The sequence below is a fragment of the Hylobates moloch genome, unplaced genomic scaffold (genome assembly GCF_009828535.3).
Source record: "Hylobates moloch isolate HMO894 unplaced genomic scaffold, HMol_V3 SCAFFOLD_20, whole genome shotgun sequence".
In the NCBI taxonomy this organism is placed as follows: Eukaryota; Metazoa; Chordata; class Mammalia; order Primates; family Hylobatidae; genus Hylobates; species Hylobates moloch.
The window spans coordinates 991559-1013705 of NW_026652295.1; the positions used below are offsets into that span (position 1 = coordinate 991559).

At 43.5% G+C, this 22147-nt stretch overlaps 1 long non-coding RNA gene and 1 other non-coding gene across 2 annotated transcripts in view; one reads left to right on the forward strand and one right to left on the reverse strand.

Moving 5' to 3' along the window:
* The window catches only part of LOC116459922 (uncharacterized), a 175473-nt gene that overhangs the window by 87487 nt on the left and 65839 nt on the right, over nucleotides 1–22147 (reverse strand). The gene's annotated exons all lie outside the window — the stretch shown is intronic.
* LOC116460545 (small nucleolar RNA U13) lies at nucleotides 2361–2463 on the forward strand. Its single transcript, XR_004245847.1, has one exon. It is a non-coding gene; the product is annotated as a small nucleolar RNA U13 (small nucleolar RNA).

Below are 22147 nucleotides of genomic sequence, written 5' to 3' on the forward strand. Positions count from 1 at the left end.
TCTCCACCCAGCAGTGGTGCCTTTAGTTCATCATTGTTTCTCATCTGAATTAAACCAAGTACACCAAGTCCCTCAGTTATTCTTTCTCTAGTCTTGTTCCAACACAATCCATTGTCCACTCTAATCTGGTCCTTTCACCTCATTGACTCTAGACACTTCTGTATTAAAGTCCAAAAGTCTTCACATGCCATATAAGATCTTTCATGATCTGATACCTGCCCACCTCTCCATTTTTGACCCTTGTCCTTCCTACCCTGTGCCTCCACAATCTAGTCAAAGCAAACTCCGTACTTCATTTCAAATGGCCTTCACTCTCATCTCTGTGCTTATCCTCCCATATCTGTCACACTCTTCCCCTGCTAACCCCTCCACACTCCTATACAAGGTAAGGTCGCTTCTAGGAAAGGTGGACTCGGCCCCCATCTCCTTCCTCTCATGGCACCCTGTGCTCACCTCTGCCCCACTGTTGTGGTACTTACCATATTGTGTTGTGATCATCTTCAAAGCTAGCATCCCAAAAGACAGACATGGATTACTCATCTTTGTATCTATCACCTAGTAGAGTCCATGCAATAATAGGTGGTCAATAAAAGTTTGTGAAATGAATTAATCTAGAAAAGAAGAAAGAAAAGCAAAAAGGGACACCATATGTTGCGGAGAGTTTGTTTATAGGCACATTTAACAGTTGTGAGACACAGATGATCTATTATGTTAACAATTGTGAGAGACAGATGATCTATTATGTTTTCAGAGTTTGGGACTTCAACAGGGAACTAAGAGGAATAAAAGGAAGCCTGATCTCAACGATTTAAACAACATAAAGATCATAACTGAAATATTTAATTGCCTAAAGGGACAAATGGATTCATCAACTGAAGGGTAAACTAATCTGTAAATATCCCAGGTCTAACAGTGTCTGGCATAAAGCCTTGGGGAAAATGGGCATACCCTGTACTGCACTCTGGTGATAACCCTTGACAAAAAGTGACGCTGGAGCTTTCCTCCATGCACAACAATTTCAGCCAGAGAAGAAGTAGGGGCAAAAATAATAATCATGAAAGATAAATACATAATGGATAAATGGATGGATGAAAAGGTAGGTGGTGGATGGATAGATAGATAAGATAGAATAAAAAGATGATTGATAAGTAGATGATGGATAGATGAAATCGAATAGATACATGATTGATAAATAGATGATGGATAAATGATGGATAAATGATAGATAATAGATGATAGATATGTAGATAGAATAAATAGATGATTGATAAGTAGATGATGGATAGATAAATGATAGATAGGTGATAGATAGATGATAGATAATAGATTAAATAGATAGATAGGTAATACATAGATGATAGAAAGATAGATGGATAGATAGACAGACAGACAGACAGACAGGCTGGCCATAGCTCTTTTGCTGGTGAAGCTGCAGTGGCAGAACACTGTTGCAAAAACAAATGCAGGCAAAAAATTTGGAAGGTGGAAGCCAATGGACTGTCAGTGGGATCTGCTAAAAAGAAATTTATGGTCTGATCCCACAGATGGTGATATCTGTGGAGGACCAGTCACTTTGTGCAAAAGCTGGGAAGAATGAGAGGAAAAACTAGACAAGAACTAAACAAGTGAAGAGAACAAAAGAAGATGGTAAAGAAGAGGATCTAAGGTAACAGCAGCTAAGGTGTTGACCATTAGCAAAACCAGTGCAGAGAGAAAAGATAAATTGACACTGAAATTAGAGAAGAGAATGCATTAGTCCCAAAGATACAGAAGCTGAAACAGCCCAATACTCAGGACTTACATTTTTGGCCATGATGGAGTAACATGGATCAGATTCACCCTCTTACCTTAAACAACAACAAATGGAAATAATTTTAAATAATTTCAGACACTGGACAAGAGGCAGCAGAGGACAGTGATTCCTGAGAAAAGGGGGAACAAGCAAGGTGAGCCCTGAGATGCTCCGGCTTACCAGGTGGACAGCGTTTTCAGTTAAGTGATGGTGCAAAAAGACGGAACCTAAACAAAGCCTACCGGTTTAGGGACACAAGTGAGAATTCAGGGATGACACTCTGGCTAACCCCGTAGATGAGAGTAATGGAGAAAAGAGAGCTTCACAGGGAAGAGAGCTGCGGAGAGAGACCTGCACAGAAGGAGAGCCTGGAGATGGAAAGGGGTTTCCCCTACTCTTCAGCTGAGTACTGGTCAGGGCGTGGATGTGAAGAAGCTGCACCAGGAGTGAGCGGGTGGAATCATCCCTGAGCTAGGGCGCAAGGAACTTTGATGTCCCCATAGCAGAGTGGAGAAATCTTGTAATACATGGTAGTGCCCTCAAAAGGAAAAAAGCACCCCTAGACCAGGTTCTTTTGTGGTTCGTAAGTGTGATGATTGGGTTTTTTGCTCATGTGTGAGATGTGCCTCCCTCAAACCTCATTATGATGTCGGCACATCACCCATCTGACGTGGAAAAAAAAAACATCCCTGCACCAAAGGCTGCTCTGGTTCCATCTAACCATGCTTGAAAGCAAACTTCATAAAGATTAACTGTTTCCAAGCAACTTAAGTATGTCCCAGAACAAAGACCAAGAATATTTAAAAGAATACAAAAATATCTGACATCCAACAAGATAAAAATTTCGTCTGGCCATCCACTCAAAAATTACCAGACATGCAAAGTAGCAAGGGAACATAATGGACAATAAGCGGGAGGGAAACTGATCAACATAAACAGACCCAGAAACAACATAGATGCAGGAGTTAGTAGACAAGGACATCAAAACAGTTATAAACTATGTAGTTTTTTGGTGCAGGTATGTTCAAGAAGGTGGAGAAAAATGTGAGCATATTAAAGATCTAAAAAGATATTTTAAAAGAGCCTTAAATTTGGGAGAGGAGCACCTCAAAGCTTGAGGTATCTCTGATATGTTAAAAGAAAGTAGCAACATCCACTTTCCTTATCTGGTGTAATCATACCAGGCACTTTCCAAACAAGTAGACTTTTGAGAATGAAAGGGGTGCAGTTAATAATGAGCTTGGGACCATCGGCATAAACAGAGACTGCCCCGGGTTGACTGTGACATATGATGGGGCCAACATTTCCTCCCAAAGCTTAGCAATATTTAACAGTGTGTAGGGACATGAACTTCAACAGCAGCTGACATGGTTTCAGTCCTGAAAGGGATGGCCTCAGCCTCTGGGAACTCTCAGCCATGCCTACTAATGCACACCACATATCTCTCAAAAATAAGTTTGTCCTTTGCAGTCCTCTCCATTTGTTCCACGGCTGACTTTGACCTCTCTCTACTGTGTTGTGCCTGATTCTTCCACTGACAGCCTCAGGCTCAGACTTCACAATCCTTGTCCCAATCAAACTTAGCTGACTCTAGTCTCAACCCCACAGGACCATGCTGCCTACCACTCAACAGGAGCTAAAATGAAAAAGTTGTGACAGAGTTAATGAGTTACTGCTCCTTAGTAGGGAACTTATAGTAAAGCTACCGCCACCCTCCTGGCTTTGCACAAAAGCCCACCAGTTATACCAAACCGAAGTTTGCCTAAGTATTGGCAAATGCCCTGTCAAGTGGTATCTGTAAATACCCTGAATTATTTGTCCAAGTGAGTCAAAATATTCAGGGTGCCAAAGAGAGAGACGATCTCTTACAAGGTAAGCTACAAGAAGTCTCGTGAAATCTTCAAGTCCCGATCCAGTGGGGAGAAATTTCCGTCCAATGACAGAGTGAAGAGACACTGGGTGTGTTGGGGACTGGAGTGCCTCCCTTTACTTCCACAAGCCTCTGCTCCTGTGAATAATGCAATGATCGCAGATCCTGCCTTCATGTTATGACCTGATTGAAACCCAGATCCAAACCTGTCCTGGAGCATGTGATAAACCAGATGAGCCTGGAGTTCAGTTGTCACCACCTTCTCAAACACAGGCATCTTAATTAAAAAATTATAAGCCATACTTTTGCCAAGGATTCAGATAAAACATCAAAAGGGTGGAAAAGGGTGTCTTTCTTTCAGTTAAAGGACAGGTCCAAGATTGGGGGATGAGAGTGGAAAATCAGGTAGGTGAGAATCCAGAGACAGACCAAAGCTGAAGCTCATCCCTAGTGAGGGGACCTTCCCCATTTTGGAGACAGATTGTGCTGTACTGATGACCATGTGCACAAACAAGCCTCTTCTCTCCACTCTTCAACCTTGTCTTTAAAAACAGGCCTGTCCCAGCATGTGGGGAAAACATACAAAGCATGTTGAACTCAGATATGAATCTGAATGCTGTGGAAAACAGCCAAAAAAGTGGCATCTTCTCCACCACTGACAATCCTTTGCATCCCTCTCCTCCTTGCGGGTAAATGAGAGCTGGAACTCAGCCTTGGCTCACAGCAGAAAACAATTCTAACCCAGGGCGCATCCACATTCATGGAACTGTTCAAGTGCTTGATCATAGACGCAGGGAAAAAAGTCTGATTTGTTGGCATCAGACCTAGTCTTTGGATGGGAAAACTAATAAACATCAACCTTGAAGACAAGAGACAAACATTTCTTCTCCAGAAATATACTGACAGTGACCTTATAGTCTTCAAACATTTGGGCCTTTAAAATAAACAGACTTTTGTAAAATATCTAATTAACAGCTAAAGGTTGTAAGTGAAGGCTGGAATATTGAGAAGATAAATAATTGGATTTCATTTATCTTCAATGCTCTAAATTTTTGTTTCTTCCACCTTTGCCTATAGGATGAACATATCCTGAGAACTTAGGCTAACCCAGGCAGAACCAGGGGCAACACAACTAGCAGACGAAGTTGAATAATGACTCTCACCCAGACCTCCCTTCACTTTGGTGCCCAGAATTTGGTCTTGTAAAAGATTCAGACATCCATGCTTCTCCAATTAGAATAGGCTTTATTCTATAGATAAGCACAGGTAAACCAGGAGATTCAAATCTATACCATATACCTAGAACATCTTTTTAGAGCAAGTTTCACTTGAAGATTTAGGGGAAGGGGTGTTAAGAAATGTTCTTTCACTTTAAGAGCAAGTCCAATGTTTTTAATATTAAAGTATGGATGACTTATAGGACTATAATTAATTTGCAGGAAATTTGAATATAAAACACAAGACTTCTTGGTATTTTACTTTATGACGGGCTTTTGGGGTCCTCATCTGTAATCTTTCTGCAATACCAGCACAACATTTCCATTTCAGTCTAGAAGTCTGGTCCACAATGTCCTAGGTAGACGGTGAAGCTCTGAAGAACATGCACCTTGCACTTGCTCCTGGTTCATTTGTCCGTTGCTCATCATAAACCTCAGAGACACTGGAGAGAACCAAGCATCACCAACAGTGACTCATATGGTTCGGCTGTGTCCCCACCCAAATCTCATCTTGAATTGTAATCCCCATAATCCCCCCGAGTCGTGAGAGAGACCTGCTGGGAGATAATTGAATCATGGGGGTGGTTTCCCCTATGCTGTTTTCGTGATAGTGACTGACAGAGTTCTCACGAGATCTGATGGTTTTATAAGCATCTGGCAGTTCCCCTGCTGGCACTCTTTCTCTCTCCTGCTGGCCTATAAAGAGGTGCCTCCTATCATGATTGTAAGTTTCTTGAGGCCTCCCTACTCAGGCAGAACTGTGAGTCAATTAATCTCCTTTCTTTTTAAATTACCAGACTTAGGGATTTCTTCATAGCAGCATGAGAACATATGAATACAATGACCAGTTACGGATGAGAAGTGCCCAACTGCACAATCTTATCGATTTCATACCACCAGGTCTCACAGAAATGGTATGGAGATGTCTCGAGATCAAATCAGAAAAATCATGATTCCATGAGGAGCCAGGCACAGTGACTCCCACCTGCAATCCCAGCTACTCAGGAGGCTGAGGCAGGAGAATCACTTGATCCCTAGGATTTGAGGCTGCAGTGAGTTATGATCATACCACTGCACTCCAACCTGGGTGATAGAGGGAGACTCCATCTCTTAAAAAATATATATCCATAAGGGTAGAGGTCTTTATTTTGTTGGTGAACTTATCCACCAAGCACGTAAAATAGTCAGGCTCATAGTACATGCTCTGTAAACATATGTCAAAAATTAATTCTATACGCTACTTCCCCAAACATTATTTTCTAATTATCTTCCCAAATGGCTAGTTAGATGAAAATCAGTTGTCTCTTGTACCATTCTACATTCAGAAGGAATGAAAGGTAGGCTATGAGGAATGGGCAGTGGGAGTAACTAATTTGAAGGAAAAAAGTAACCAAGGTTTTCAGTGTTTGTGGATGGATATATAGACATCCTGTCCCTCTTTGAGTCATTGGGAATTTCACATCATTTCCCAGAGCCAATAACTTGTTGTCCTGTTGGGAAGCCTCTGTCTTGCTTCATCAGCCACGTAGCAACCTCCTCTGCTCCGCAGTCATGCTCCCTTTCATCCACTCCTGATGAGGTCATTTCCTGCCTGGCTGAACCAGGGGCTTAGTTGAAAGTGAGCTGGCCAAGATTCAATCAGGGTAAGACTGAAGCTGTGTGCTTGGACTGGGGAAACGCTTCAGGAGTCACAGGAGCGATCTCTTCCGTGTGCAGATGGGATGCATTTAACCCTTGCCATTGACAGTGACAGCTTTAGGTCAGGATGGAAGCAAGGCTTGAGGACACAACTGTGGGCTAGAAACCAGAACATCTGGGTGCCAGTGCTGGCTTCCACAATAAATACCTGGGGCTGTTAGGAGGATCAAAGCTTTGGACAGGAGGCAGGTGGGGGGATTCTGAGGGAAGTTTTATTTTCCTTATGTGGAAAATGATGGGGTTGGAATTGATCATCTCCAAGGTCCTTTCAGCTCTAATTTAACGTTGCTCCAGGCATCTCTGAGGATTTCTGAGATAGCCTGGATACCATCTGTGCTGGTGTGGAGGTCGCTACCTCCTGTTCCAAATGCTGGCCAAGGTGACTCTCAGGTGGATTAACCAAAACCACAATTGGGAAAGAAGCTGAGGCTGAGTGCTGATGGCAGATGCCAAGAAAGTGCGACACAACCTGTCCACAACACTACTGAAGATGCTCAGCCTGGCCATGCCTGCCAGTGTTCAGAGACATTGAGAGGGCCTGGGTGCCAGGCTGCCATCTAGGGCCGGGGAGGAGCCTACACAGGACGGTACATCTGCAAGGAATGAGAAGTCAGAAAACTCTCCAAAGACACCTCAAAGGATTCTGGTCAGCCAACCAAGCACCAGGTGGTTTGTTTATGGGGCAGGAGAGTACAAGTGGATGAGGCAGGGCCTTGGGAGAAATCCACTCTGAAGTGAGCCCAGATTATAGACCATCTGGAAGAGCAGCTAAGAGCACTCTGATGAACGAAGAAAGAGAAGGCATGCCCCTAAGACACCAGCACACGTTAGAAAGGTGCAGAGGTCAGGATGGCGTGATCCTGGAGTAAGAATAAATAATAAATCAACTGAACAGAATAAAGTAGAAGATCAGACCCAAATACATAGAAATATGTATTTCTATACACATTTCTAAACAAACGTATTTCTGTACAAATGATAGCTACACATATAATAAAAGTTTGCTTTTAACGTTAGAAAGGAAAATAGATTATTTAGTATGGGGCTCTGTTCCTAACTCACATCATATACCAAAATAAATTTCAAATTGATTACAGAGTGGCATACTGAAAATTACCAATAGAAGAATTGAAAGCAATAAATCTAAATACTTATCCAATCCCTGTCAAGGGAGAGTGTTTCTAAGCATATGCACAAAAGAAGATAGAATAAAGGAAAAGACACTATGTAGAACTGTAAGAAAATTAGAAATTCTGTCTATAAAAAGGAGCACTATCTAAATTAAAAGATGAACAATAAACCAGGAGGAGAGAAGTTAAAACAATTTGACAGGCAAGTGATTAAAATCCTACATAAGGGGCTTCTAACAAGTTGGTCTGCCTATCACTAGCTATGTGACTTTGGATGGGTCATTTAATTTCACAAACTTCTATTATTTTAATGGGGATAATAATCAAATATATTTCAGCAGATTGCGAGGATTATAAAATACATGAAAACTAGCACAGTAAAGACTTACTAAATGTTGGCTGCCATTATTATCAAAAGTAATACTATATCATTATTCATTAGTATAATAAAAGAATGCATATTTAATCTATAATAAATAAATTATTATTATTAAATACCACAAGGGAATTAGAAACAAAAACTTGGAGAGGCAATTCAAACCAGAAGAATACAAATGGCAAACAAATGAAATGGAATCTGCTCATCAGCTGTCAAAACAGGTATATTTTTAAAATAATAATATTTTAAAATGATAACACGGAGTATAGGGAAAATTCTCATACCTTATTGGTATAAGTACACTTTAGTATAATCTTCCTGGAGAGCAGTTGGTATAAAACAATGTTTATATCATGTGACCTAATAATTCTACTTCTTTATCTAAGGAAACAATCAGATATACACCAAATAAAAAGGTATATCAAGATTATTCATTATAATAGCAAATACCAGAAGAAAGCCTCAACAAAGGAATGTTTATTTCATCCATGCAACGGAATTTTATCTAGCCATTGAAAATCAAGTTGCAAAAAATATTTAGAAGCATGGGAACATGTTTACCATATTTGTTCAATGAAAAAGTAAGCTAAATATCTCTTCTGTGTTTTACCTCAGTTTTATTTTAAAAATGAATTTTACAATACAGAAAAGGATCTATATGAATAAATATACATACATACATATGTACTCATGTATGTATACGAAACAAATACACTTTTATATCTAGGTGGTAGAAATGCTAGTGATTTAATATTTTCTTTGTGCTTCTCTTTATTTTCTGAAATTCTTACTATTTATGTGTATTACCTTTAATTAGAAAAAAAATACAACAAATACTATTTTAATAGACCCTGATGTCACTTTCCTCCTTATCTCATATTACTTTCCAAGCTATTACTTTTATCTCAAGTTGGAAATCAAGAAGGCCAGTAAATCACCCAGTTGAGGGTCTTATATGCCCCCTACCTAAGGCTCAAGTGCCTCTCCGGAGAGTCTCTCTCTGGCGTTAAGTTGTTGTTTAACCCACACGATCATGCTGACTACCTCCTCCACTTTTTTCTCCTTCCCCTCCTTTTCAGGGAGAGGATGCCTATGCATACAGTTTGGGATTTGGAGGCTCACAATCCCGAGCTAGAACCCCAGCTCTGTGCCTTCCTTGACCTTGGGTTCAGTATTATAAATGGAGCATGGGCTTGAGAAGAACTCTGAGAGTTTACATGCAAGAAAAGGGTTTGTTGTGTAGACGACCTAGGATATTTGGATTTTCTTCTTTCACTAGTGGGAAATAAAGGAAACTTTTAAATCAGAAGAGCAATATGACCTTAGCAAAGTGTCGCTTAGTGAAGTATCTCTAGCAGCAGTATTGAAGAACGACAAATGAGAGGAGGAAGCTGGTAACTCCTGAAAAGTTCAGCAAAGAAGTTGAGGAATGGATCCAAAATACCATGACCAAAGTGGAGATACTGGTTTCATGCATGAGCACATGACTGTGTGTATGTGCTCAAATGTGAAATAAGAGAGACAGGAACTAGTGACAAGTCTTGGATTTTTTGCTAAGGGAATTATTGGGATTCAATCACTGCCAACCCAGTATCCACTCAACTCTCTTCTTTCTTTTTTGATTTACTTACTTCTTCAATTTATTTTTAATTGACAAAAATTGTACATATCTGTCATTTAGACTATGTTTTGATATATGTATAGATTGTGGAATGACTAAATCAAGCTAATTAATATATACATTATCTCACATACTTATTTTTGTGGTGAGAACACTTAAAAGTAACTCAGCAATTTTTAAGAATACAATACATTGTTAGCAACAATGGTATTGTCAGTTACACGCACCATGTTTACCTATCTTTTTCTTAGTTACAGGACCCCAGGTTCTTTCAGGGCAGCAACACATTTCCCAGCCTCTCCTGCAACTCAGGGGTGTCAATCAGGTATGAATAGAGGTTGCTAGATGGGACGTCTAGGAAAGTTCCTTAAAAAGAAAATGGTGTGCATATTTGCTGCCCTTCTACACCTTTCTTCTACATCCTAACTGGAAACTGGATGCAATGGCCAGAGCTCCAAAAACCATCTTCAATCAATAGATAATATTGTGGATGGAATCCATATTTTAGGAGCGATGAAATAGAAAAAATAGAGGTATCCTCGGTTCCCAAAGACCACTAAGGCTTTGTACTAGCCCTGGACTTCCTTTATCCAAATGTTTTTTCATATTAAAAATAAATCTCTACCTGATTGAACCAACTTCATTTGGGTTCTGTTAAGTGTTAATTTAGTCATCATTAACTAATATGAAGAACACAGGAAGTAGGGAAAATTTAGGTGTGTGCAAATTGACTGGGATATTGTGTTGTTTGTATTATTTTGTATTTGAGACATCCATACAATATCCCACTCAATTTACTCATAAAGCAATTGGAAATATAAAATATTGATTATAATTGAAGTCCTGAATATAATCATATAAGCAGAAGACTGTATATGTAGAATAGTTTAACCCCTTAAGATCACCAGCACTGCATAATAATCCTAAACATAAATGCCCCTAATAAAAGAGCTTCAAAATACGTGAAGTAAAAACTGATAGTATTGCAAGGAGAAACAGACAAACCCATAATTATATTCAGAGATTTCAATAGTGCTCTCAATAATTAATAGAGCAGGTAGACAAAAAAATAAGAAAGGGCATAGAAGACTTGAATAACTCAATCAACTTGACCTAATAGTTATAGAACACGCAACACAATTTCAGCAGAATATACTTTTTTCAAGTGGATGCAGAACATTTACCATGATAAACTATATTCTGAGCCATAAAATAAGTCTTGAAGTATATTCTCAGAACATAGTGAAATGAAATTAAAAATGAATATTGGAAAGATATCTGGAAAGTCTCCAAATATTTATAAATTAAATAACATACTTTTAAATAACCCATGGATCAAAGAAGAAAAGAAAAAGGATTTTGAACTAAGTGAAAATAAAATGCATTTTAGAAATTGTGAGATGCAGCTAAAGCAGTATTTAAAGGAACATTTATAGCACTAAAAGTATCTATATTAGAAAGAGGAAAGGTCTGAAATCAAAGATCTGTTTCCTACATAAGAAAAAAAGAGCAAATGAAACTCAAAATAAGTATAAGAAATGAAATAATAAAGATTAAAGAGGGAATCAATAAAATAGAAAACAGAAAACAATAGGGAAAATCAATGAAATAAAAGCTTTTATTTTAAGACATTCATCAATAAGGTCTCAGAGGACATGGTGTGTAAATCAATGAAATAAGGAAATTGTCTCTTCCTCAGTAAATGTTTCCCCTAACACTTAAAGTAGGCTTCCTCCTACTCTTATTCTCCCTCTATTTCCCCATTCTTTCATTTTATATTTTAATTCATCATTTTGTAGTTGTTGGTTTGTTTAGGATTTGTCTCTTTTATATGAGTCCAGTAGGGCAGGAATGATATCTGGTTTTCTCAGCACTGTACACCCAGCATGTATGACAGCTTTCATCATATAGTAGGTACCCAATAAATATTTGGTAAATCAATTACAGGAGAGTAATTGCTCAATGGTGAGAGCGGAGATGATGATGATAATGATGAGTGAATATGTATAAGAGAAAATAAGACAAAAGGGAGAGGTAGCCATTTTCGGCTCTTTGAAATGGGTAGTCAAAAAGAAAGATTTTATTCAAGAAGTGATAGTTAATTGCCCTTAAAATATAAATAGATATATGCAAGTAAGTGGCATGGGGAATAGAAAAGAATCTCATTAGAGGAAACAACATAAGGAAAGGTAAAGGAGCATAAGAAAGAATGGCCCATTTGGGAATCTGTCAGTGCTTGGGCCTGGCTAGAGCATGGGATGCAGGAAGGGGAGAATAAGAGAAGATGCAGACCAGGCACAGAAGCTGGATCATAGAGGGTCTTCTTTGCCATGGTAAGAAGTTTGGGCTTCTTCCGGTAGGCCTTCAGAGTCTGAAAAATTTTAACAAAGGAGTAGCCTGCATAAATCTGTATTCTAGGAAGCTGATTCTGACAGTCTGTGGACAATAGATTGGAGGAAAGCAGGAAATGTGGAAAGGAGAAGGTGGTTTGATTAAGACATACCAATGGAGTAAATAGAACCTGGTCACAGGTTGGATTGGGGAGCAGGTGCCATCAAGGAGAGGGAAGTCAAGGTTGACTCCCAATTATTCCAATCAGGCAACAGAGGAAATGGAGAGCAAATCCATGAAATAAGGAAAGTGGAAGTCTCTGCAGGAACAAAGGATAATGCGTATCCTTTGGGACACGATCAAAAGCTTCTTTCCCCACTTCTGTACCAACTACTTTCATTCTACCCAGTGGCACCTACTAAGGAACACTGAACACACCTGGACCTTGCACCTCCATCAAATCTCACGCCTTCACAATGCCATTCTAAGTGGAAATGAAATAATTGGATAAGTGACTTAGGCAACAGAACCAAGTGTAATCGTCCCCAAGTATCCATGGGCATTTCAACGGGGGCCTTGTTAAAAGGGCATATTAAATGATATTAATTTGGCTCATTGGGGATTCCCAACGATAACTGATTTTTTAAAGTTCTATTTGCACCAATATTTTTCTGTTGTAAATAAAAACCTAAAAAAGAAAAACATGATAGTAGAAAAATTATATAGAAAAATAGGGGGGAAAAGTCTGTCTAGAATAATGATAATTTTAAAAGAAAAAGAAGGGCCGGGCGTGGCGGCTCACGCTTGTAATCCCAGCACTTTGGGAGGCCGAGGCGGGCGGATCACGAGGTCAGGAGATCGAGACCACGGTGAAACCCCGTTTCTACTAAAAATACAAAAAATTAGCCGGGCGTGGTGGTGGGGGCCTGTAGTCCCAGCTACTCGGGAGGCTGAGGCAGGAGAATGGCGTGAACCCGGGAGGCGGAGCTTGCAGTGAGCCGAGATTGCACCACTGCACTCCTGGGTGACAGGGCGAGACTCCGTCTCAAAAAAAAAAGAAGAAGAAGGACTTCTAAGGGTGAAGCTATCGGGAACGATATAGATAGTTTCCTCTCCTACATCATGTTCCTGAAATAAAGAACAGAAGCCTAGCACCCTACTTTCTATAGCAAATTTACAGGATGTCTCCAAGCTTAAAATACACCTAGGTTTTTATCCCAGCGCTGCCACTTCCTAACTCTGTGACCTTGGCCCTTTGTTTTATTGTGCCTCAGTTTCCTCATCTGCAAAATCATGATAATAATTTCTACCACTTAAGAGTCACTGAGAAGATTAAATCAGAGGCAATAGGTAAAGTGCCTGACTTACGGTCTGAATAAATGTTAGCTACTTCTAGTAGTAATGAGAACGTTTCCGGGGAACGTTTGTGTGTTTACATGATTTACTGTATCTGCAGGGTTAATTTCCTCATGCCATCATAGGCTGAGGATGGGCACAATTACTTGTCCCATCCTCAAAGAGCCTGGAGACAGGGCAGTGTCCTGGGCAAACTATGCAATCCCTAAAGAGCAGGAAGTAAGCAATGAGAAAATAAATAGGATCAAACACCATGTAAACAGCTACACAAAGCTCACAAAGCTTTTCCTATAAAGGAAAAACAATAATGACAGTGAAGCAACAATTATGACAATTAAGTTTAATGGAGGTAATTAAGCTAACTTAAATAAATGAGCATTCTTTAGATATCTTGCTGACTTCTTCCACTTACTATTCTTAGGATTCCCAAGAGCAAAACAAACATTCAACCTCAAAGGCTTCCTACAGATTTAGGCACCAGAGCTGAAGATGTAGCTTTAGTGTGCTTAGACTCCTTTCTGAGAGGTACAGAGCTCAGGATGTGGGGGGCAAGGAGATGGGTCAAGAAACGGGTCCTGGGTGTTCACATGGGGCCTCCAGGCAGTGGCCAGGCATCTATTAATGGCTGCCTTGTGTTTTCATACCTGGGAGAGCTGAATAAGGAATTGCAATACCGAGGCCTCTAACAATGACAGAGGGATTCCCACTAGGGTAACAGCTCCTGAATCGCGCTTTCTCTTTCTCAGCAAGTTCCCTCCTGAAGCACTGCTTCCCTTGAGAACACCAGATGAAGCACAAGATTTGATATTTACACTCAGAGAGAAAGATCACTAAGACTGATCTATTCCAGATAATAACCAAGCTGTTGCTGGATAGGGCTTAAGGGATTATAGGGAAGTATATGGAATTTAATACATATAAAAGAAAAAAAATAGTATCTGTGATCTTCAGCACTTCCACTTCACACCTCTGTAGAGTCCTGCTGGGGTGTGAAAATAGTCAAATAGGATGCCTAGCTACTCAGGAGAGCAACGGTTGGTGGTTAGAAGCAAGGATTCTGATTGCCTGGGTCCAAATCACAGCTCTGCCACTTACCTAGGTGTGTGATCTTTGTCAAGTTACTTAACTTTCCTGTGCTTTTATATATTTCCTAACCTACAAAATGGGAATAATTATAGAACCTATCTTATAAGGGTGGTTAGATAATTAAATTATGTTAACCAAGGTAACTTACACTTAGAACAATTCTTGCCACATACAAAGCACTCAGTGTTAATATACAACTGTACCTGCATTTGAAACCACAGTCAACCATGAACTGGTTCCATCCTCTTACTACCAAATGGTATCATTCCATGGAGGTTCTGAAAGCATACACTTTTCTCCATTTTTATTATTATTTCCTTGGTGGGGGATGAGGGGTCTTCTAAACCCAACTCATCAAACAGATTACATATTTGATCTAGAAAGTTTGGAATTTCAGCATGTTTACTTCTAATTATTTGAATGCAGATGATCTCCTATCCGACCCAAATACTTTTTAAAAACTCTTCAGCCAAGTCAACCTTCTCCTAACTGTGACTCCAAGCCTGGATTCCAAGCTTTCACCCACGTCATGTCTAACTATTGGGACAACTCTCCTATTTCATGCAGCACTAAGAGACAATGCCACTTGAATGTTTTCTCGTTTCTGCATGGTCAGAGACATTTGAACAAAAATTATTGGCAACCTGGGTTAAAGGATGGTTGATTAGCCTTGCAAGTGAAAGAGACTTCTGGAGAGAGTTAGAGACATCTCCAGAGACACCTGATTACATTCCAGGGTTGTAAACCTCGAGACCCCTCCCAGAGAGGACTGTCACCTTCTCAAGCAAAAACCTATCCCTTTCCCAACCCCCTGCCTCTATCCAGAGAAGAAGAAAGGAAGATGGGCCAGCAACTCCTAGAAAAGCTCCAAGTTTCATCATTTCAAACCCCGCGAGAACAGGTGCTCTGGGCGGCTCTCAACACATCGCCCTGTGGTGATGAGGCATGGAGAAGCCACACCAGTTGCTCTATGCGTAAAGGGCCTGTTCCGTGATACAGAGATGTCTGCCTATATGTACTACACAGCCCTATGGTTCAGATAGCCTGCCTGACATATATGTGCTTGTGTGTATGTGCCTATCACTCAATCAAGTGCTATAGGCTGACTTGTTAGCTTGCAGCCGGGTAACATGTCGGACGCTCATGGTTTCAGACTAACTTCCTGTTCACCAACATCTACCCTTCTCCAAATTCGCCTTCTATATGAAGCCATCAATGGATAAAATTATGAATTCCTCCAGGACTAGCTTTATTATTTTATTTGTTCCCAGAATGTAGTACCCCTGCCGCTTTTAAAAAATAAAGCATAAACCCATAAAGAATGTTTTAAAGTACTCAGAGAATTAAAATGATAAAGCCAAAATCAAATCCAAATACTAGAAGACTCAGCAAGCCACACTGGTGTTGGGCTAGGTCTGGGTCTCTGCTTTGGGGTATTGCGGGGCATGGGCCAGGAGCCTCTTCCAGGGAGCGCAGACATCACTCAGGTCCCTGGAGCTCCTCCCACAGTCAGCCTCCCTCCCTCTGTTTTTCCCCTGCTCAGTTTGTACAAGGTGGGGAGCAGGTGGAGCTCGCACTCAGAATCCTCTGATATTTGTCAAATTGTAAAGTGGCATTGTAAGAGAGCATTGGCTTTATTATTTCATTTTTATTTTCCTCCTTAAAGCCAGGGTCATGGTGGCTGTCCCATCAGGGCAATAGGATCTCATGAGAAGAGACAGCAGAGGGGAGGAGGGAAAGACCAGAGGGCAGAGACATATTTTTCTCCACTAAAAGGGCCTGTCTTCTGCTCTGTTCCCCAGGTGGGAGCGCAAAGATAGGCAGGTGAATGAGTGGATGAGAAAACAAGTGATGGATGTCCGGCTGGTCTTTGTCCCCCTACCCTCCAGTGGAGAAAGACCCAGGGAAGGGAGATGAGAAGGACCTTCTCTTAAAGGAAGGGTAGAGGGGCAAGTGCTTGGGAAAAAGAGAAAAGACTGGAGAAGACGACAGTGGCTTATGTTCCATGGGGAGTAAGGACTTGGCGCGTATCATCTGCAGAGCCCCACGGAGGGGACGAACCTGTAAGGACCACCCAGGAGGCTGTGTCCTGGGTCAAGGGCCCCCAGCCCAGCCAGGGAGCACAACTTGGCTGTAAGCATCAGAACTCTGTCCTTCAGATGACCACAGGATGTGACCCAATGTGCACGAAAGTCCAGGGCTCTCCCAGGAGCAGTTAGCAAGCGGCAGGGGAGGAGTGTGAGCCCAGATATGGCTGACACCAACAAAGCCTCTGAAGATGGGTGCTAGGCCTTGCCCGACTGCACAGCAGGGGAGTGAACCTACTGGGAAAGATGCACAGTGATCTTCTCATCGCCCTAGCTAAATGCGACTCACTGTCAGGTCGATTTTGATCTGGAAAACATTCTGAATTTTGTTGTAGGCTGAGATGGTGTGAAATGCATCCCTGCTTCATGAATATGCCTCCCAGGCATAGGCCTGTAAATATATGTTAATAGTTAATACTGCTTGTGAGCAGAGCTGCAGTTATTTCAACAATGAACAGTCTTAAATCTCCTTTCTCCTTAACACTACATCAAAGGAGGCTTCCTGCCCAGCCTTTTTCTCTCACCACATGCAGTGATGTCCCGATCACAGGGTTGGTGGGACCTGTTCACTGTTCATACCCCCTGCTGCTGAGCTACAAGGGGCAGTTGGGAGTTATGAAGACCTGGAGGAGCAGGACCAGCCCCAAGGAAAGGAGGAAGCTGAGTCCCCAGCTGTCCCCTGTTAGATTGGGAAACCTCCTCTGTCCTCTCTCGGGGTGGGGGTTAGCGAAATCAGGCCCAGCCTCGTGGAACAAGTCATGGGGCTGTTTTCTCCAGAGCCCTCTTTGCCATAAAACTCACCAAGTCCTTACTCCTGTCCTTGGAGGCTCGCCACCAAGCATTTGGAATTGCACCACATACAAATTTGGAGCAGCTTCAGCTCTTTAACTAGTTTCGGTTGTTTTATGATCAATACCTCTTGCCTCAGGCTCCGCAGGAAAGTTACAATCCCATCAGCTCTGTGTTTTTGTAAACTGTGCCTAGCTTCCCTGTGACTTTGATCTGTCCTCATATGGCACAATGTCTGGGTGTGGTGACCGCTAAGTAAGCCCACAGAATACTGCAATGATGACGGCTCACACTCCACGCCAATGACCACACGGAAGTCCTGTTCCCAATGGGCTCGCCTTCGCTGTCCTACGGCCATCAGGATCGTATGGCTGCAACCTCAGTTTTTCACTAATGGGTTCCCTAATCCCTGTGTCCCTGGGTGCGACTTCACTTTGATCTGCCACTTTGTGGAATTTGAAAGGGGAGAGGAAAGGAAGTGGCTGGGCCCAGGGATGGGGACTTAACTACTCCGATGACTCAGAGATTTTGAGCATGTGTTTTTTCCATTTGAAACACCAAGTTCCAGAAAAAGAACATGCCACTACTAACAAAAGCTACAATCCATCAAGTGTCTACAAAGTGACATGCACCTCATATATATTTCTCTTGTAATCTTCGCAAAGGGAGACAGAGAAGCTGAGACTCTCGGGAAGCTGTGTAACTTGCTCAGGGTCATACCAGATAGTGGGCGGTAGAGAAGAGGGGTAGGCCCAGATATGGTTGGTGCCAATGTGCAGAACTGCTGTGCTGTGCCGCCTGGTGTTGGCCAGAATGACCATGAGAGGCCAAAATGGTGCCACTGAGGGGAGGAGCAGCACCCAGAGCCGAGCAGACCCCCCCACCGCTCCAGCCAGCCCCTCCTCAAGCCCCTGCTACCGGGTAACTAAGGGGAGTGGGGAAAGCAGAGACAGCCGTGGACCAGGCAGAGGGCCAGTGCCTGTGCCCCCCTGCCATGGCCTGCCCGTCCTCTCTGCCTCTATAAGTTTCCACCTGAGCATCTCCAAACCCCAGACCAGCATGAAGCCCCGGCCAGAAGCCTGGGTCTCTTGGTATTTCTTATCTCTTGCAGACCAGTTCCTATACTCTGGAGCAATTGTCCCTGAGCCCAGAAGGCCCAAATCACACTGGGCTGTAGGGCAGTGGGTGAGGCTCTGGGAAGCTTTTGTTATTAGTGGGACTTTCTTTTTCTGGAACTTCATGTTTCAAATGGAAAAAACATAAGCTCAAAATCTCTGAGTCATCGGAGTAGTTAAATCCCCATCTTGACCTCAGAGACCCAGACAGGTGACGAGCAGAACTGGCCCCCATGCATCAGAAGGTAGAGCCCCCGCCCCCAGCCCTACCCCGCATCTCAAATCCCACAAGGAAGAGTGGCCGCGTGCAGAGCTTTTCCACCTGTTCAAATTTGGGGGCCTAATCTAAACTACAGCGTGCAATGGGCTTTGGCGAAATAGAGTTGTCCCTATACAAGATTTTTTTTTTTTTTTTGAGACGGAGTCTCGCTGTGTTGCCCAGGCTGGAGTGCAGTGGCACAATCGCGGCTCACTGCAAGCTCCACCTCCCGGGTTCACGCCATTCTCCTGCCTCAGCCTCTCCGAGTAGCTGGGACTACAGGCACCCGCCACCACGCCCGGCTAATTTTTTGTATTTTTTTTTTTAGTAGAGACGGGGTTTCACTGTGGTCTGGATCTCCTGACCTTGTGATCCGCCCGCCTCGGCCTCCCAAAGTGCTGGGATTACAAGCGTGAGCCACCGCGCCCGGCCCCTATACAAGATTTTTAAGAATAAAAGGAAAACAGTATTTTTCAAATCACGCGTTTAAGGAGGAGTGATCGTTTCTTAGTAATAATGATAGTCTGAATAACAATGTGCTGAAGGTCAAAGCTGCATTCCCGGCCCCTGAAGCCCTGGGGTCAGTCAGGCTTTTATCTTCCTCTGAGGCTCTTTTGATCTCATGCTCTTTTCACATCTCCCGCGTGATTAGCTGCTCATTCTCAACACATCTTCTGTGTTATCTCTTAATTGTGGGCTTAATTTGCAGCCAGGGTTAAGATTTGAAGCCTGCTGATGTCAGGGTATCTCCCCAGCTTCCCATGCTGGCATTCTCCCAGGTGAGGCCCTCTCACCTTGCTTACCTGGACTTCAGGGCTGTGGCCACTCTCCCTCCTCACCCCAGCCATGGCAATCACCAGGCCAGGGGCTGCCCCTCCATTAGAGCTCTGATCCCTTAACACCAATCCGTCTCTACCCAACTACAGAAGTGCAGGTTCCTCATCAGCACCCCAGAACTGTGGCACACACAGCTCCTTGCTGCCTTCCAGCACTACTCAGCCCCAGACTCCCCCAGCCCAATGGGCTGCTCACCCTTCCCCCGACACGGGTGCTGAGCCTTTGCTCCCTCCGTACCTCTGCATTTAGTGTTCTTTCCTTGGCACCCCTTGTTAAGACCCTGTAGTTCTTTAGCCGTGCATAAGCACTTGAAGCACCTAGGGCATTTTTTAAACAGGTGTATGCCCCATATCAAGTCTGTCTAGCCGAAGCAATACCTCTGGTCAGGGGTCAGGGACAGAATTGAGATTCATCAAAACTTTCCCTGGTGATCTTAGGCTCAGCCAGCAGAGACCCACCACTAGAAGCCCTTCAGAGGCACTTCCGGGCACTCTTTCTCCGCTGAGCCTTCCGGGAGCTTCACCCACTGCCCTACAGTCCTGTGTAATTTGGGCCTTCTTGGCCCATGGACACAGCTGTGCTAGCTCCTTCTCACCTTCCCATGGTCAGTCTCAGACTCTGTCTGGGTTTTTTCAGATTCCTGCAGCTGGACTGCAACCTTTCAGGCAGGGGCTTGCTCTCACCTCCGTACCTGTGACTCGAGCACAGGTTGCAGCCAGGGGCAGGTCCCCGAAACTCTTGTGCAGTCAAGCATGGAGACTGGATCCATCTGCACACCTCAGGGGTGGCTCCCTTACATGATCTGCAGGGCTTATTTCCCATCCACTGCCTCCTTTCAGGTGTCAATTAAAAGCATTGCCAAGCTTCATCTCCATCGAGGTGATCACTGAATGTGTTTCCTCTGCATAACCATACAGCGCAATGCACAGCAACAGTGATCTCCCGAATTAGAACACTTGGTGAGGTGTGTCTGAGGGTAATGGTGGAGAGCCTGACACAGACCTGGAAGCGCTCGGTGATCTGGAGGAGTGTGTTTGAGGGGAAGAGATACAGTTTGCTGTAAGCAGAGACGAGACCATGGAGGGCTTGGCACCACTTCAGGGATTCCGGCCTTTATTCTCAAGCCCCTCTGGAGCTGTGGAAGGAGGCTCAGTTATGAATCTCAGAAGAGTCCTCGAGGAGCACCCAGAGAATGATATTGATAGCTGGCGAGCAGCGAGGAAGCTGTTGCAGGCATCCACGTGGAAGTCAATTGACCTGAACTGGGAGAGTTCAGAAGCACGCTGATTCTCAGGACATTCTTGCATTGGTCAAGAGCAGGGAGACTGTGTTGGCTTCCAGTCTTTTGGCCTGGTCAGCTGTCTAGATGATGAAGACATTCACTGAGGGCGACGGGCTGGAGGACAAGCAGAACCTGGGGAGTGGTTCACCTTTCATGCCCATGGGACATCCGGCCACAGACACCAGAGGCAGTCAGAGGCACAGGTCTAGAGCTCAGGGTTAGGTTGTGGGTTCTGGTTTAGATCTGGGAGCCATGACCTATGGGGTGTCCTGGAGACACACAAGAGGATGTGATCACCCCAGGGAGAGGGCAGGGGAGAAAGAAGGAAGCCGAGGGTAAAGCTGAGAGAATGTCAATGTCGCAGGAACAGGTGTTCAGAAAGAAATTGCTCCGTGATGCTTTTTGCAGCTCAGTGAGGAAGACTATTCAGGGCCATCTGGATAGGGTTAGGGACTGTTGTAACAGGGTCTTGCAGCACGGGAGAGAGATTGGACTCAACTCTCAATACAGTCTGGGCAAGTGGGGATTTATAGCAAAGGAGCAGGGTGGGGTCAGTGGATGGAAAATGGCTGAGGAGACATCAGCAGTCGGGAATTCTGACTAAACTGACCTCACAGGATTCTTGCTAAAGGCAGGTCAGGGTGATCAGACAGCCCCTGGGGATGGTGAAAAATGAGGAGCCCAATCGGGTATGGAGGGTGATCATGTATCAAAGGTTGAAGGTTCTGGCTAAGCTAGCCTAGCAATGTTCTTTGCTAAAGCTGAATTTCATGAGGAAGTGCACAGATGGGCTTAGGGGAAGGCCCGGGAGCCCGGCTAAAGCTTGGCCAAGCCAAGAATCTCTGTCCCAGGAGTCTGAGGAGGGCACTTCTCCGACCTGGGAAAGCCCTGCCCAGGGTCTCCAAGGGGAGTGGGCGTCAGCCAGGCTGGGCTGCCGGAAAGGCAGGAGTGATGTAAAGTCCCGGCTAGTCTGCACTTGGCTTGGTTTCACAGCCGCTGCAGTTTCCGCAGATCTCGGGAAATGGGAAACTAAGGCTTCCCCGGATGGCTCCTGTCCCTTCAACTCCAATCAGGATACAGCCACCTCCACCAGGTTAGGGATCTGTCAGCCACACTATCCTACAGCCCACCGAACTTTTTCAAGAGATCGAGACATTTGGTAATTATCCGTGTTTATTCTCTGCCCCCTCCCCTCGCCAGGCTATGGGAGGTGGAAAACAACAGCCCTGTCCGTTGGCATCCACTCTCTCCCAGCATCCACTCTCTCCCAGCATCCACTCTCTCCCAGCATCCACTCT